Genomic DNA, 16889 nt, shown 5'->3' on the forward strand with positions numbered 1-16889 from the left:
GGTGTGAACGTAGAAGTCCACCACTATTATAAAAAAGGAACCAATCAAAATGCACTAAGATTATAAGTATATGTGCTTATCATTTGCTCATAGGCACATAATAGAAAAACCGAAAAGATATAATGGAAAATGGAAAGAGAAAGAATGATACTTTTCAGTTCTATGCACTTTATTTTTTGGATGTTTCACTGAATTCTATTTTTTATCCATTTCAAAACTTACCAAAATTAGTAAAGTTTTATAATATTAAAATTTACAACACTCACTCACACACTACTTTCTTCTACTATACTTTCTTTATAATTAAATATTAGATTGATCCCACCACTTTACCCACTTTTCTTACTTTTTTCCTCAAAAAATTACATTTTTTTTATTCGTGCCCAAAATAAACGTACAGAATTCAACGGGACGGAGGGAGTAGCGGCGAATTAATGAATTAGTGCATGAGCGTGTGGACATACTTGAGATGGATAGAAAATACATCCTAAAGACACATTAAATGTCACTTTAATTATACCTGAAATTCTTGTCAAAAGTCCAATACAAACCGGGTTGGTTAAGTCATGTCACGGACTAAAAATAGCCCAAGTCGTCAAGGCCCACGAGCAAAAATCGTCAAGGTCCACGAACATAAGTTGTTTGTGGGCTAGGCCCAATATGGCTAGAACACCAGAGACATGACGTCCAACATTAACACTAAGTCCTACAAGGAAGGAGCTGGAATCCGCTGCCTTACATGAGTCCAAATTACCATCTAACTTGGAGACTTGTCCACCAAGTCTCCCAATACAAGTCTAACCCTAGACTCACCTCTATATAAATGGCTCTACTCCTCGACCTAGAACTAGGTTTTGACTTGATTCTCTATAACACTGAGATACGTAGGCATCTTGCGAGGATAACCAGTCCACGACCGCAAACACAACCATTAAAACTCGAAGCTCACAAACCCTAACATTAAATACTCACGAACCCTATTTTTCATTCCACAATATTTGACGCCATCTTTGGGAAATCAAACATCAACTATGGTGAGCACACAGAACAGAAGTAACAATGGAACTAATGAAGCAGTCCCAACGAGGACACTCTCATTATCCATCAAGATCCCGGCGCACTCAACCTACGCCACCCTCGGCGGAGGAGTCCCTGTAGCGGCAACTAACGCCTAGACTCAAGGGACGATTTTCCCAATTCAAGATCCGCCTCTAGGGACGATCCCCCAGTTCAAGATCCGTATTTACGGACGAATCCCTCAATTGCTCAAGGGAAGAATCCCCCACTTCAGCAAATGCATGCATCGCTAAACTCTCAACCCATCAGGTATGAGTTCTAAACAGTCGTGATTTTAGGAACTACCAACTCACCTTATGGGATGCTCATATACCCTAAGAATAGAGGGAGTGGCCTCACTGGTCAACGGGCGAGACAAGGGAGGATGCCCCAATATATTTGTGGCTTATCCCTTATTCCTGAAACGCGAGAATTCTTTGGACCTCACTCTGTAAGAGATTCGGATTCATCCAAACACGAGGAAACCGCTCTAAGGAGGAGGAGCCCTAGTAGAAAACCTATGCCAAGGGACTATCAACAGCCAAGGCATACCCAATAGATGATTCCCTATGGAATACAGGAGAAGATCAAGGCTCATGAAGCTGAGATCCAAAGGTTAAGGCGTGATATGGAGGTGCATCAAATGCCGAGACCCCCACCCGCAACATGATCAAGGGATTTCTCACCTTTTATAGACCTAGAAGGTCCACCACCTAGGAAAGGGATTGGCACTCCAAGGGCCAATCCAGCCGACTTGATGCCCTTAGGAGATCCTGATGATCCTAAACCCCCATTCACTGAAGAGATTATGAATGCCCATATCTCTAGGAAGTTCAAGATGCCCACCATCAAAGCATATGATGGTACTGGCAATCCAGAAAATCATGTGAGAACATTCTCTAATACCTTATTTCTTTAGCTTGTGAGCGACGCTATTATGTTTTGGGCCTTTCCCCAAACCTTGTCCGGCATGGCTCAACGATTATATAGCCATATACCTTCAAACTCAATTGGATATTTCAGAGATCTGAGTCAGGCCTTCATCAAGCAGATCATCAGTGACAAAGTACATGATAAGAGCTTGAATTCCCTCATGAGACTTGTGTAAGGAGCGGAGGAGTCCCTCATAGATTCCCTGAATTGTTTCACGAAGGAGCCCTGAAGGTCCCGAATCATGATGACAAAATGGCCATGATAGCACTATTGTAAGGGACTAGAGACGAGTTCTTTAAGATGTCTCTAGCTAAGCGCCCACTAAGAAACATGTTACAGCTCTAAGGTAGAGTTGGGAAGTATATCCAAGTTGAAAAGAGCATGAAGAAGACAGTCGTGAACAATGAGCCCACGGGCAACAAGAAGCAAAAGACGGAACATGAGTATGATGCCAAGCACAAGTATCCTCGAACTAGAAAAACTCAGATTCCACTTCCAAGAAGAACCAATCACCAAAGTTCACTTATTATGCAAGGTTGAATTCTCCAAGGAGCGAAATTTTGTTAGAGATTGAGAAGGATAAGGAGTTTAGATGGTCGAAGCCATTAAGGGGAGATCCTGAGAAAAGAGTAAGGGCCGGTATTATAGGTTCTACATAGATGTTGGTCATGACACTGACGATTACAGATAACTCAAGGACGAGATCGAGTATCTGATCTGAAGAAGAAATATTGGGAAGTTCACCAAGGGTGAAGAGAACGGAGGCCAGAAGAGAGATAATGAAAAAAGAGGCAATGACCAAGATCGTAACTCACAACCCGGAGGGCCAATAATCAATATGATTTCAAGAGGTCGAACAGCTGCTGGGACAACAAAGAACTCTTAAAAGGTCTATGCAAGAGAGGTGATGAGTATAGTCGGAGAAGCACCCAAGCGTGCTAAGACTGCAATGGCACTAGAATTCGGTGACCCCTACTTTGAGGGTTTCACATTTCCTCAGGATGATCCTTTTGTTATCATACTAATTATTGGAAATTTTCCTTTTAACAGAGTACTAGTCGCCTATGGAGCTTCTGTGGATATTCTTTTCCATGACAGATTGATAAGTGGCATTTTATACCACTTAGAGCGTCTCATAGAGGCTTGAATTGGTGTTTTGAACTCAAGTATTTTGTGTATTTGACGTGTTTTCTAGTGTTTTTGCATTTCAGGATATAACTTGCTTAGATAGGTGGTTTTCATCAAATAAAGCTTAAGAAAGTGCTTGGAATCAGTCTAGGGGTGATGAGCGAAAAAATCAGCAAAAATAGGAGCAAAATAAAGTATTTTCCTGAAGGGTAGCACGCGACCGCGCGCTGGAAGCAGGCGGCCGCGTACCAGCAAGCGGCCGCGTGAAGACAGCAGGTGACCGCGTGCGTGCGGAATTTCAGAATCTGGATTTTATTAATTCAAGTACAATTGGGCTTCTGTTGGCGATGGTTCTCTTGAACGCTTATATAAACCTTATCGGGAGACATTTTCATCAATCAAGAGCAAGGGCAAGAATATTGAGAAGACCGTTTTAGCATGCAACAACGAAGAATAGGAAGCATTCATTTATCTTGTGATTCTTTTAATTCATTGTAACAGTGGATGCTAGTTTTCTTTATGCTTTGAACCTTAATACTCTTGTGACGTACTTCATTATTTATTAAGTATTTTTCATTTTTATATCGTTGTGTTATTATCATGCTTTCATATAAACCCATGGTGATGATGAGTTCTATTATGGGCTAATCGTGATCATGGGATCCCAGCGGATTTACTATGGAATTCTTTAGTTAATTGTTTAATACCTTGGTATGTGGTGATTGTATGATATCTAGTATAGGTTGTGCTTATTCGTCTTATATGCGTCGCGAACATGTAAGATAGCCTGTTAATCTCTTGTGAAGCGACAGTGGATATTGAGATTTAGAACTTGCCATGATAGCAGAGATTCATGTATTGTATGCATGATTAGTGGGTAACTCTAACCGTTTTACTTGCCCTATATAATCATCATGAATAACTTGCGCTTAAATCATTATGTTGTCAAATTCTGTAGACATATAGGGTCTCAACATAATTGATGCCTATTCAACTTCTATCTTAATTGTGGATGCTTGGTAGAATGGTATTCGTACAACGAAAGTTGGCGATTATCAGTTTCGTGTTGTTCGATTAATATCATCACCATTACATGCTAAGGTTAATAACAATAACTATTGAATGAAGTAGTAATGAAGTTAGGATCTCATGTGTGTTTAATATTGTTAATTCAAGTGTTTAATTCTCGTAGTTAATATTAGTTAACCAATCTTAATTATTATTGTCTTGGTATTGAAGAATAATCATACATTGGTGAGTAAGTGTTAATTAAATATAATTAATCAGAGTCTCTGTGGGAACGAACTAGAAATCATTCTATATTACTTGCGAACGCGTATACTTGCGTGAATTAATTAGCGCATGCTTTATGCCTAACAAGTTTTTGGCGCCGCTGTCGGGGACTCGGTATTAATTTGTTTAGTTTATGTACTTGCCATCAGTGGTCATTAGGATTCATTGATTAAGATTTGTTACTTACTACTTCCGGTTGTGTTTCAGGTACTCTAGCGAGCATTTATGCAAACACGTTCTCGCACTCGCAAGAGAAATATGGATAAAGCTGAGGAAACAGATAAAGCTCTTGACTTTCCGGAGAAGATAGTTTTTGAAGATTCGGATAAAGAGAGTGAAAAGAAAGAACCTGAAACAATGGGTGATCGTCTAGTTCAAGCTAATCAAGCTCTTATAGACTTTTCTCGGCCTAAAATTGATGACATTCAGTCAAGCATCATTCATTCGGCTATTGAGGCCAATACTTTTGAAATCAAGCCGGGCACTATTCAGATGGTGCAGAATTCTGTTTCTTTCGGATGGGCTGCGACTGAAGATCCCAATATGCATATCAGGAATTTTGTCGAGATCTGTAGTACTTTCAAATATAATGGCGTCACCAATGAGGCTATTGTAATATCCGGGATATATCGTGTAGTTATTTTTGCTATTAAATAATTATTATATGTGTTCAGTATCTATTCTGTGAATTAATTGTTAAGTGTTATATGTGTTTGGATATTTAAAAATATTATTAATTGAGTATTTTAATTTTTACATGTCCAAAATAAAATATAGATAATTTTCATATCTTCCTAATTATTATTATGTTGATTTATGAATATATAGGAATCATATGAATTTTATAAAAAAAAATCGGGTATTTAAAATCTATTTTATGAAAACGGGAACCAACCGACGTCATCCGTTGTTATATTTTTGGAACCCGAAACTCTTCCGAGAACTCCTTCCTAACCTAATTGTAATATTCCGAGCATATTCCATATTTCGACTTTTTCGATCCGGCGTACGGTTTGTCCTGCACGGGTCCCGGCGCAACATTTTCGATACAATATTCGTTTCGGTAAATCAATAGAACTCGTATTTTTGATAAACGGGAGATTTTTATTAAACTATCACAATTATCACTTCGTAATATGTGTAACCAGACGCTGAGACCAAGACCGCAGTATAAATTGTACTGATTTGGATAATTATCCCGAAAACCGATACCGTTTGGATCAGTTTTTATAAATAAACGTACCGTTTCATATCCGGAATGATCCAACGGGATACTAATTTTCCGTAATTATAAATAGCCTTTTCCCGTATTTTATTTCGTATCAAAATCATTTGCAGACAGTTAATTTTATAATTTTCAGAGAAAAACCCTAATTTCATAAATTGTTCTAAGAATCAAACAGCAAAACGAAGGCGTTACCGATCTCTGTTTTCAAAGCTTGAGTAACCAAAACGAAGGATTTGAGGAGTACTATCAGATTCTGAGCTTCGTTTTACTACAGAAACCAAGGTTATTTTTCTATATTTTATTTAATTTCGAATTATTTTTATTAAAAATATGAATTTTTGTTCGGATGATTGTTTGGATGATTTCATGATTGAATGTAGGGGTGAGCAAAAAATTCCATAACCGTCCCAACCAACCGTTTCAAACCGCCCAAACCGAAATTTTATGGTTTTGTAACGGTTTGGATCGGTTATGGTTTTATTAATCCAAAACCCGAAAAATAACGATTTGGTTTGGATTTATCTTTTATATCGCCCGTTATATCCAAACCATCCGAATATATTAAAAAATTTTAATTATATATTTTGAGGATACATATATTACATGAGTTATTGATATTTATAAGTAGTTGAAATTATATTATGTTAAGTACACTTGAATTTTAAACATAAAAGTTAAAAGATCCAAATTAATATATAATGAACTTGTTTAATTAACTTATATTTTTTTTTATCTAGTACATATATGCACATATTTTTCTTAACGGTTTAAATGGAAACCGTCCAGCCCAAACCGTTATAATTTGGGTGGTTTGGTTATATAAGTAATGGTTATGGTTACGGTAATGGTTAAGTAAAATGTAAAACCGTTCAATTTGGTTTGAATGGTTATGAGCTCCAAGCCCGCCCATTCCACCCGATACTCACCCCTAATTGAATGTTGTAGAGCTTGTTTTCCTGATGATTTTTATATATTATATGTCTGATTTGGAGTTCAATAACATGTTAAAATTTGAGTTTGATTTTCGAATTTTAAAATTAGGGTTTATAACCCGTATGAATGTTCTTTATTGAAATTTGGGGGTTTCTTATTTTGGAATAGATAGATGTTGTGGTATAGTGGGTTGTGTTCTCTGTGAAATTTGCAATCCATTCGTACAAATTTCATGAATCAACGAGGTCTGTAGAGAAGGGAGTTGTCATTTGAAGTTTACGTCGAGCTCGCCGGAAACCGGCGAACTTCTCGGCCAAATTCCGGCCAACTCAGGGATTGTTAGGTCGATTTGATGGCATGGTTATGTTTCTGGTAGTTTTTAGTTTAATTCTGGAGCTTGTGGTGAGGTGAGGATGCCGGGAACGTATTCTCCGGCCACCCCCGACTATTTTCCGGCGACCCCTGGAAAATTAGAGTTTAGTACCTATAATTTTAAAAACGATACAGTTTGGTCCCCCAGGTTTCCAGAACTTGCAAATTTAGGATTCCTGTTTACAAATTATTTAAAAATCATATTTCCTATTTATTTTTATTATAAAAATTCGTTTTTAATTTCTGAAAATTTTAAAAATTATTATTTTAATTCCGAAAATTATTTTTAATTCAAAAATAAATCTGAATTAATTAGTTAATTAATTTCAGTTAATTTTTAATTGATTAGTTGATCAATTAATTCGAAAATTAATTGATTAATTGATTTAATTAATTATTAATTGATTTTAATTAATTATTTAATTAGATTTAATTATTTAAAAATGATTTAAAAATTCCGAAAAATAGTTTCGAGCTTTAAAATATCATTCTAAATTATTTCCAAGGCTCGATAATTATTATAAAATTATTTCGAAGCCAGAATTGGCCAACCGAACCCTATTTATTATTCTGAAATTGATCCAACGACCCGTTTTAATTCCGAAAAATGCTTTAAAATCATTTTAAGTACCCGAAAGCCTATTTATAACCCGAGACTCCTTTATAAATGATATATCATTGATTATGTGACGTATTATGTATTATATGTGACTTGTTAGTTAATTGTCGGTCTGTATATTCAATGTTTACCTGTTTATTGCGTAACTTTCAATCCGTTAATCGGATTTGGGTGAAACGAAGGGTAGATAGAAGTATGTGTTGAATAAAATCGTATGAGTTGAATATTGATAGATCCTTATGATATGTGAGCAGAAGAGGCAAGACGTAGGAAAGAGAAATAGGTAATTGAGAAGTAAGACGATTGTGATTAAAAGCGAGTGCAGTGTAGTAAGCTAATACCAGGCAAGTGTTCTGAACTTTCTCGAGATATTATAGTGATTGGTAAACCTGTTCTATATTGCAAGTGCTTTGAAGTACTGAACCCTAAACATGATCCCAGTTTTGATCTTGAGCCATAAACCTGATTCTTTCTAGACCGTTGATTGTTGTATACCCAAATATGAACCACAAATATACGATACTACTATACAAATTACAAACTAAATACCAAACACTGAATCGAATTACCTTCATACGCAAACCATTGTATCTTATGCTCTGAAAGGCCAAATCTTTGAAACCCTGAATCACTGATTCCTTTGTTATACAATTCTTTCATTACCCAACAGCTAAGCTTTGGAAATGTCATATTGATCGCCATGAAGATTGAACCATTTCATTATTGAACATCTAATGTTGTTAATGATTCTGTTTATGGTATATTATTGCTTATTCTGTTGTTATGCTAGAATTGGATTGTTTTTGTAAAATTGTGGACCAAATTTGTGGTCAGACCATATAATGGTCAAGTTAGGCCAATGTGTGCCTTGGATCCAGTAGTTAGAGCAATGTTGTGTGCTTTGCTCGGGGTTAGTGCGTGACTGATCAGCAGCCTAACCTTGGTTTTTAAAATGAAAATATAATATCCAATTCTAAATCATAATTTATTGTTCACTTGATGTCATAACCATATTCACCTGATGATCATTATTCTCAGTTTTGTCATTGTGACTTGCTGAGCTAGTTAGCTCATTTGTGCGATGTTGTTTATGTTCTTTCCAGTTAAAAAGGAACCAGATGGTAGCGAGGATCCCCAGTCCAGTGCGAGAGCTAGGGGTTCAGGTTGATCCAGTTGAGCTAGTAGGCTTCTTTTGGGATAATTTAAGTTGTAAAAGTTTGTAATAATGTTTAATACTCAATTTTGAGTTGGAATAGTTGGGATTTGAACGGTTTGTAATATAAGTAAATGTGTTTGGCTTGTGTGCATACTTTAACCTGTTGCGATCCATGGTAGTTGGTAAGTAGGGTCATTGCATATTGTTATTATCTTTATTATTGTTATAAGCAGGGTATAAATAAGGTATGTGGGTGGACCCCAACTTCTGACCCGGGTTTGGAGGGTGCCACAGGTTTGGTATCAGAGCTACAGGTTATAAGTCACTGACACAAGCCTAGGATGACGGGAATGGGTAGAGGGTTAGGATTAGAAGTAAGAAATAGAAAGATAGAACGTCGAGAGGTTGAGTGTTATGGTATAACAGGTATTAGTATAATTCACGTCGTGGTTCGAGATTTTTACAGTATGATATGATTTCAGATAGCAGCGATGGCCGACTCTTTTATCCCTGTATCAGCTGATCACTCAGAGCCTTTAGTTGGAGCACCAACATCATATCCACGTCCTGTTATTCCACCAGTAATGGCTATACTACCTCCACCGGTGATGCAGCCCGTACCACTGCAGGCTATTCCACCCCCAGGCATGAGGCCACCTATCAGAGGACCCCCACCTGCTGATTCAGGCTTTACTGGTCATTCAGTTACAGGGGTACCTTTCCAGTTTTCTTCTAATCCTGTCCCATATCATCAGTTTAAGGCTTGCCTTATGGAGCAGCGATTCCTACAGGGCCAGATTCAGGAGTTACTACATATCATGCGTACTAGAGAGGTTGGGAGTGGTGAGAGGCGACTTAGAGAGAGGCTCCAGGTATTTCGCAGAGCATCTGCTGTGAGGATTGCTGAGGCTACACATGAGGACATCACCCCTGATTTCTTAGTGGAGTGGGCTAAGTGGGTTCTAGAGGAGCTTGAGGAGAATGGAGGTCCAGACTTGCCATGAGTCAGAGATCCAGAGATAGAGATGATGAGCAGTGTTGTTATGGTTATATAGTATGTACAGTAGTGTGTAGTGTGTATCAGTAGACTTTTGAGTTGTATTTATAGACTAGCTATGTTGACTAGTGAGTAGGTTGTTGTACCCTTTTGATTTTACTTCCGAAGCGTCTTTACGCTTGTACTACCTAAATCTTTTGATCTATATATATCAGTACCTTTTCTTTTCCAGCACTGTCATTTACTTTATTGCACCTATTTTACTTTACCTTATTGATTGCACCAGTTATACCCTTGCGATACCATGTACCCTATTTTCCATAACTGTATATATTCTGTAAAGAAGCATGCAATTTACTTATTTATAACTGTTTTCAAAAAGAGATATTTTTGTTTTACAGAACTTTTATTTTATGCAAAAGATTTGATTCAAAGGCTAAATAAGTTGTTTGATTCTTTACAGAAAATGTCTCCCAGAAGAAATACCCGCACCAACACCCAAAATGAAAAAACCAACAACAACAATAACAACCAAGATGATACAAACCAGAATACAAACCCAGGACCCATAGACCCAGCAATAGCCCAGATTCTTCAAATCTTGGCCCAACAAACAGTTCACCTGGCATAACAACAACAAAGATAGACCAATCCCCAGGTAAATTTCAAAACTTTTCTGGCAATAAACCCACCAGAATTCAAGGGTTCCTTAGAGCCGATTGAAGCAAATGTTTGGTTAAAGGATATCGAGAAGGCATTTGCCTTAGTGAAAGTGAAGGAGGAACAGAAAGTTGAGTTTGCAAGTTACTATCTGAAGAACGAGGCCACCTATTGGTGGGAAATGGTGAAGATATTGGAAGGTACAGATGTTATTACTTGGGAGAGGTTTAAGGAGTTGTTTTTAGAAAAGTATTTTCCTCAGTTTGTCCAGGATCAGATGGAGCTGAAGTTTTTAGAATTAAAGCAAGGGAACATGTCGGTGATAGATTATGAGAGTAAGTTTGAGGAATTGTCCAGATATGTGTCGTCGTATGTGGGTACTGACAAGAAGAAAGCTAAGAGATTCCAACAAGGTTTGAAGCCATGGATCAGAGGGAAGGTAGCCATTTTTGAATTGGATACCTATGCAGGAGTTGTACAGAATGCTATGATCGCGGAGACAGAGAGTGAGATGTCACAGAAGGAGAAGGAAAGCAAGAAAAGGAAATTTGAAGGGAATGAGGGTCAGTCACAACCAGGGAAGTTTCCAAATTTTAAGAAGGGCAAATTTCAGCCGGGAAGAAATTTTAATTTCAAGAGACAGAATGCAGGCGACGGAGGCCAGGGCAACCGTCCAGTTAATGCGAATTAGCCGAATCAGTTGAGACTAACTTTTCCAGATTGTCAAGTATGTGGAAAGAAGCATGGAGGAGTTTGTAATAAGTTGAATGTGGTATGTTTCAAATGCAACCAGAAAGGGCACTATTCGAGGGAGTGCCGAAATCAGCCAGCAAGAGAGCCAGCAAATAAGGGTCAGCCTATCCGGAATCCAGCAGTGAAGGTTCCAGCCATTGGATTTACATGCTTCAAATGTGGAAAGCCAGGACATATGGCCAGGGATTGCAAGACACCAGCCCCAGTCAGTAATGCATTGAGGATTATGGGATCTACCCCAACAGTGAATGAGACTCCAAGGGCTAGAGTTTTTGACATGTCTGTGAAGGATGCTATCCAGGATATGGATGTCGTGGCAGGTACGCTTAATGTGAATTCTTTATGTGCCAAAGTGTTAATAGATTCGGGAGCAACTCGATCGTTTGTTTCACAAGATTTTGTTAGTAAGTTAAATTGTCCAGTTGAGTATTTAAATGAAATAATGACTGTTGAATTAGAAAATCAAGAACGTGTATCTGTTAATCAAGTTTGTGGGAATTATGAGATTGAGATTTCTGGTAGTAAGTTTTGTGTAAATTTGATACCATTTAAGTTAGGAGAATTTGACGTTATATTAGGGATGGATTGGTTATCTAAGCACGATGCCCAGATAGATTGTCGAAATAAAAAGGTAATGGTGAAGACGCCAGATGAAAGAATAGTAACGTTCAAGGGCCAGAAGCAAATAAAGAAGTTCTTAACAATGATTCAAGCCAAGAAGTTATTATGGCAAGGATGCGAGCATTTCGTAGCATATGTGATCGACAGAAGTCAGGAGCCAGCAAAACTTGAAGATATTCCAGTAGTGAATGAATTTCCAGACGTGTTTCCCGATGAGTTACCAGGACTTCCTCCAGATAGAGAAATTGAGTTTGCGATCGACTTAGCACCTGGAACAGAACCAGTATCCAAGGCCCCGTACAGAATGGCGCCTGTTGAGATGAAAGAGCTAGCGAAGCAATTGCAGGAGTTGTTAGAGAAAGGAGTAATCAGACCCAGTGTATCCCCGTGGGGAGCCCCGATATTATTTGTCAAGAAGAAATATGGAAGCATGAGACTATGCATCGACTATAGGGAGCTCAATAAACTTACAATCAAGAACAAGTATCCGTTACCTAGAATTGATGATTTGTTTGACCAATTGAAGGGAGCCAAGTACTTCTCCAAAATTGATTTAAGATCGGGATATCATCAACTGAAGATCAAGCCAGAAGATATACCAAAGACAGCTTTCCGAACAAGGTATGGACATTATGAATTTTTAGTAATGTCTTTTAGATTGACCAATGCCCCGGCAGCGTTTATGGACCTGATGAATAGAATTTTCAAGGAGTATTTGGACAAGTTTGTTATTGTATTTATAGACGATATTTTAATTTATTCAAAGACGGAAGAGGATCATGCGGAACATTTGAGAACAGCTTTGGAGATTTTAAGGAAAAAGAAGTTATATGCTAAATTCTCGAAGTATGAGTTTTGGTTACAGGAGGTTCAGTTCCTAGGACATATAGCCAGTAACGAAGGGATCAAAGTGGACCCGGCAAAGATCGAAGCAATTACGAATTGGGAGAGACCGAAAACACCCACCGAGGTAAGAAGTTTCTTGGGATTGGCGGGTTATTATCGTCGATTCATCCAGAATTTCTCAAGGATTGCAACACCACTGACAAAGCTTACACGAAAGAATGAAAAGGTTATATGGAACGACAAGTGCGAGGGAAGTTTTTAGGAGTTGAAGCGAAGATTAATCACAGCACCTGTTTTGTCACTTCCAGACGATCAAGGGAATTTTGTAATTTATAGTGATGCTTCTCACAAAGGATTAGGATGTGTTCTAATGCAGCACGATAAGGTGATTGCGTATGCGTCAAGGCAATTGAAACCACACGAGCAGAAGTATCATACTCATGATTTGGAGCTAGCAGCCATAATGTTTGTTTTAAAGATTTGGAGACATTACCTTTATGGAGAGAAGTGTGAGATTTATAAGGATCACAAAAGTTTAAAGTATATCTTCACCCAGAAGGAACTTAATATGAGGCAAAGGAGATGGTTAGAATTGATCAAGGATTATGATTGTTCGATTAATTATCATCCCGGTAAAGCAAACATTGTAGCAGATACGTTAAGTCGAAAGGAAATGTTGAATGTGTTATCAGTACCTGAGGAGATATGTAAGGAATTTCAGAAATTGGAATTGGAGATTAGAGTTCACAAGCCTGATGAAGCAAAAGTGTACAGTATGACTTTTCAGCCGGAGTTGTTGGAGAAAATAAAGAAATATCAGGAAGATGTAATGGATCAAGATATATATCATTTGGTAGGTGACGAATTATGCACGCAAAAGGATGATCAAGGTATTCTGAGGTTTTCATCTAGAATTTGGATTCCACCGGTGACGGAGTTGAAGAATGAAATTTTGCAGGAAGCACATAATTCAAGGTATTCAATCCATCCAAGGAGTACCAAAATGTACCGAGATTTAAAGAAGAATTATTGGTGGCCCGACATGAAGAGGGAAATTGCGGAATGGGTTAGCAGGTGTTATACCTGTCAAAGAGTTAAAGCAGAGCATCAGAGACCAAGTGGATTGTTACAGCCATTGGAGATTCCAGAGTGGAAGTGGGAGCATATTACCATGGATTTCATAGTTGGATTACCAATGACAAGGGCTAATCATGATGCCATTTGGGTTATAGTGGATAGACTTACCAAGTCAGCTCATTTTCTGCCTATAAATGAAAGATTTTCACTAGACAAGTTAGTCCATATGTACTTGAAGGAAATCGTAGTTCGTCATAGAGTTCCAGTATCTATTATATCTGATCGAGATCCAAGATTTAATTCAAGATTTTGGAAGAGTTTTCAAGAATGTTTGGGAACAAGACTGAATATGAGTACGGCCTATCACCCCCAGATGGACGGCCAAAGTGAAAGAACGATCCAGACAATCGAGGATATGTTACGTGTTTGTGCAATTAATTTCAAAGGAAGTTGGGACGAGCATTTACCTCTGGTAGAATTTGCTTATAACAATACTTATCACGCCAGTATTGGAATGCCACCCTATGAAGCCCTTTATGGACGCAAGTGTAGATCTCCAGTATATTGGGACGAAGTAGGAGAACGCAAAATACTTGGACCTAAATTGGTGCAGCAGACAAAGGAAGTCGTTGAAATTATCCAGAAGAAATTAATAGCCACACAAGATCGTCAGAGGAAATATACAGACCAGTCAAGGAAAGACATGAAATTTGAAGAAGGAAGCTTGGTATTACTGAAAGTATCACCATGGAAAGGACTAACGAGGTTTGGGAAGAAAGGGAAGCTGAGCCCAAGATATGTCGGACCTTTTGAGATCCTAAAGCGCGTTGGCAAAGTAGCTTACGAGTTGGCGTTACCGCCGCACATGGAGCACATTCACAATGTTTTCCACGTATCAATGCTTAAGAAGTACAATCCAGACTCCAGACATGTAATAGAATATGAGCCAATAGAGCTTCAGGCAGATTTGTCATATGTAGAGAGTCCGATAGAGATTCTAGAAGAAAGAGAGAAAGTATTGAGAAATAAAGTGGTAAAGTTAGTAAGAGTATTGTGGAGAAACCCAAAGGTTGAAGAGTCAACCTGGGAGTTAGAAAGTGATATGAGAGAAAAGTATCCTCATCTGTTTTCTTAGGAGATTCTGAGGACAGAATCCTTTTAAGGGGGGAAGGATGTAATATCCGGGATATATCGTGTAGTTATTTTTGCTATTAAATAATTATTATATGTGTTCAGTATCTATTCTGTGAATTAATCGTGAAGTGTTATCTGTGTTTGGATATTTAAAAATATTATTAATTGAGTATTTTAATTTTTACATGTCCAAAATAAAATATAGATAATTATCATATCTTCCTAATTATTTTTATGTTGATTTATGAATATATAGGAATCATATGAATTTTATAAAAAAAAAATCGGGTATTTAAAATCTATTTTATAAAAACGGGAACCAACCGACGTCATCCGTTGTTACGTTTTTAGAACCCGAAACTCTTCCGAGAACTCCTTCCTAACCTAATTGTAATATTCTGAGCATATTCCATGTTTCGACTTTTTCGATCCGGCGTACGGTTTGTCCTGCGCGGGTCCCGGCGCAACATTTTCGATACAATATTCATTTCGGTAAATCAATAAAACTCGTATTTTCGATAAACGGGAGCTTTTTATTAAACTATCACAATTATCACTTCGTAATACGTGTAACCAGGCGCTGAGACCAAGACCGCAGTACAAATTGTACTGATTTGGATAATTATCCCGAAAACCGATACCGTTTGGATCAGTTTTTATAAATAAACGTACCGTTTCATATCCGGAATGATCCAACAGGATACTAATTTGCCGTAATTATAAATAGCCTTTTCCCGTATTTTATTTCGTATCAAAATCATTTGCAGACAGTTAATTTTATAATTTTCAGAGAAAAACCCTAATTTCATAAATTGTTCTAAGAATCAAACAGCAAAACGAAGGCGTTACCGATCTCTGTTTTCAAAGCTTGAGTAACCAAAATGAAGGATTTGAGGAGTACTATCAGATCCTGAGCTTCGTTTTACTGCAGAAATCAAGGTTATTTTTCTATATTTTTATTTAATTTTGGATTATTTTTATTAAAAATATGAATTTTTGTTCGGATGATTGTTTGTATGATTTGATGATTGCATATTGTAGAGCTTGTTTTTCTAGATGATTTTGATATATAATACGTCTGATTTGGAGTTCAATAACATGTTCAAATTTGAGTTTGATTTTCGAATTTTAAAATTAGGGTTTATAACCCGTATGAGTGTTCTTAATTGAAATTTGGGGGTTTCTTATTTTGGAATAGATAGATGTTGTGGTATATTGGGTTGTGTTCTCTATGAAATTTGCAATCCAGTCGTACAAATTTCATGAATCAACGAGGTCTGTAGAGAAGGGAGTTGTCATTTGAAGTTTACGTCGAGCTCGCCGGAAACCGGCGAAGTTCTCGGCCAAATTCCGGCCAACTCAGGGATTGTTAGGTCGATTTGATGGCATGGTTATGTTCCTGATAATTTGTAGTTTCATTCTGGAGCTTGTGGTGAGGTGAGGATGCCGGGAACGTATTCTCCGGCCACCCCCGACTATTTTCCAGCGACCCTTGGAAAATTAGAGTTTAGTACCTGAAGTTTTAAAAACGATACAGTTTGGTCCCCCAGGTTTCCAGAACTTGCAAATTTAGGATTTCTGTTTACAAATTATTTAAAAATCATATTTCCTATTTATTTTTATTATAAAAATTCATTTTTATTTTCTGAAAATTTTAAAATTTATTATTTTAATTCCGAAAATTATTTTTAATTCAAAAATAAATCTGAATTAATTAGTTAATTAATTTCAGTTAATTTTTAATTAATTAGTTGATCAATTAATTCAAAAATTAATTGATTAATTGATTTAATTAATTATTAATTGATTTTAATTAATTATTAATTGATTTTAATTAATTATTTAATTAGATTTAATTATTTAAAAATGATTTAAAAATTCCGAAAATAGTTTCGAGCTTTAAAATATCATTCTAAATTATTTCCAAGGCTCGATAACTATTATAAAATTATTTCGAAGCCAGAATTGGCCAACCGAACCCTATTTATTATTCCGAAATTGATCCAACGACCCGTTTTAATTTTGAAAAATACTTTAAAAATCATTTTAAGTACCCGAAAGCCTATTTATGACCCGAGACTCC

Source organism: Apium graveolens, chromosome 10 (assembly GCF_009905375.1).
Source record: "Apium graveolens cultivar Ventura chromosome 10, ASM990537v1, whole genome shotgun sequence".
NCBI lineage: Eukaryota > Viridiplantae > Streptophyta > Magnoliopsida > Apiales > Apiaceae > Apium > Apium graveolens.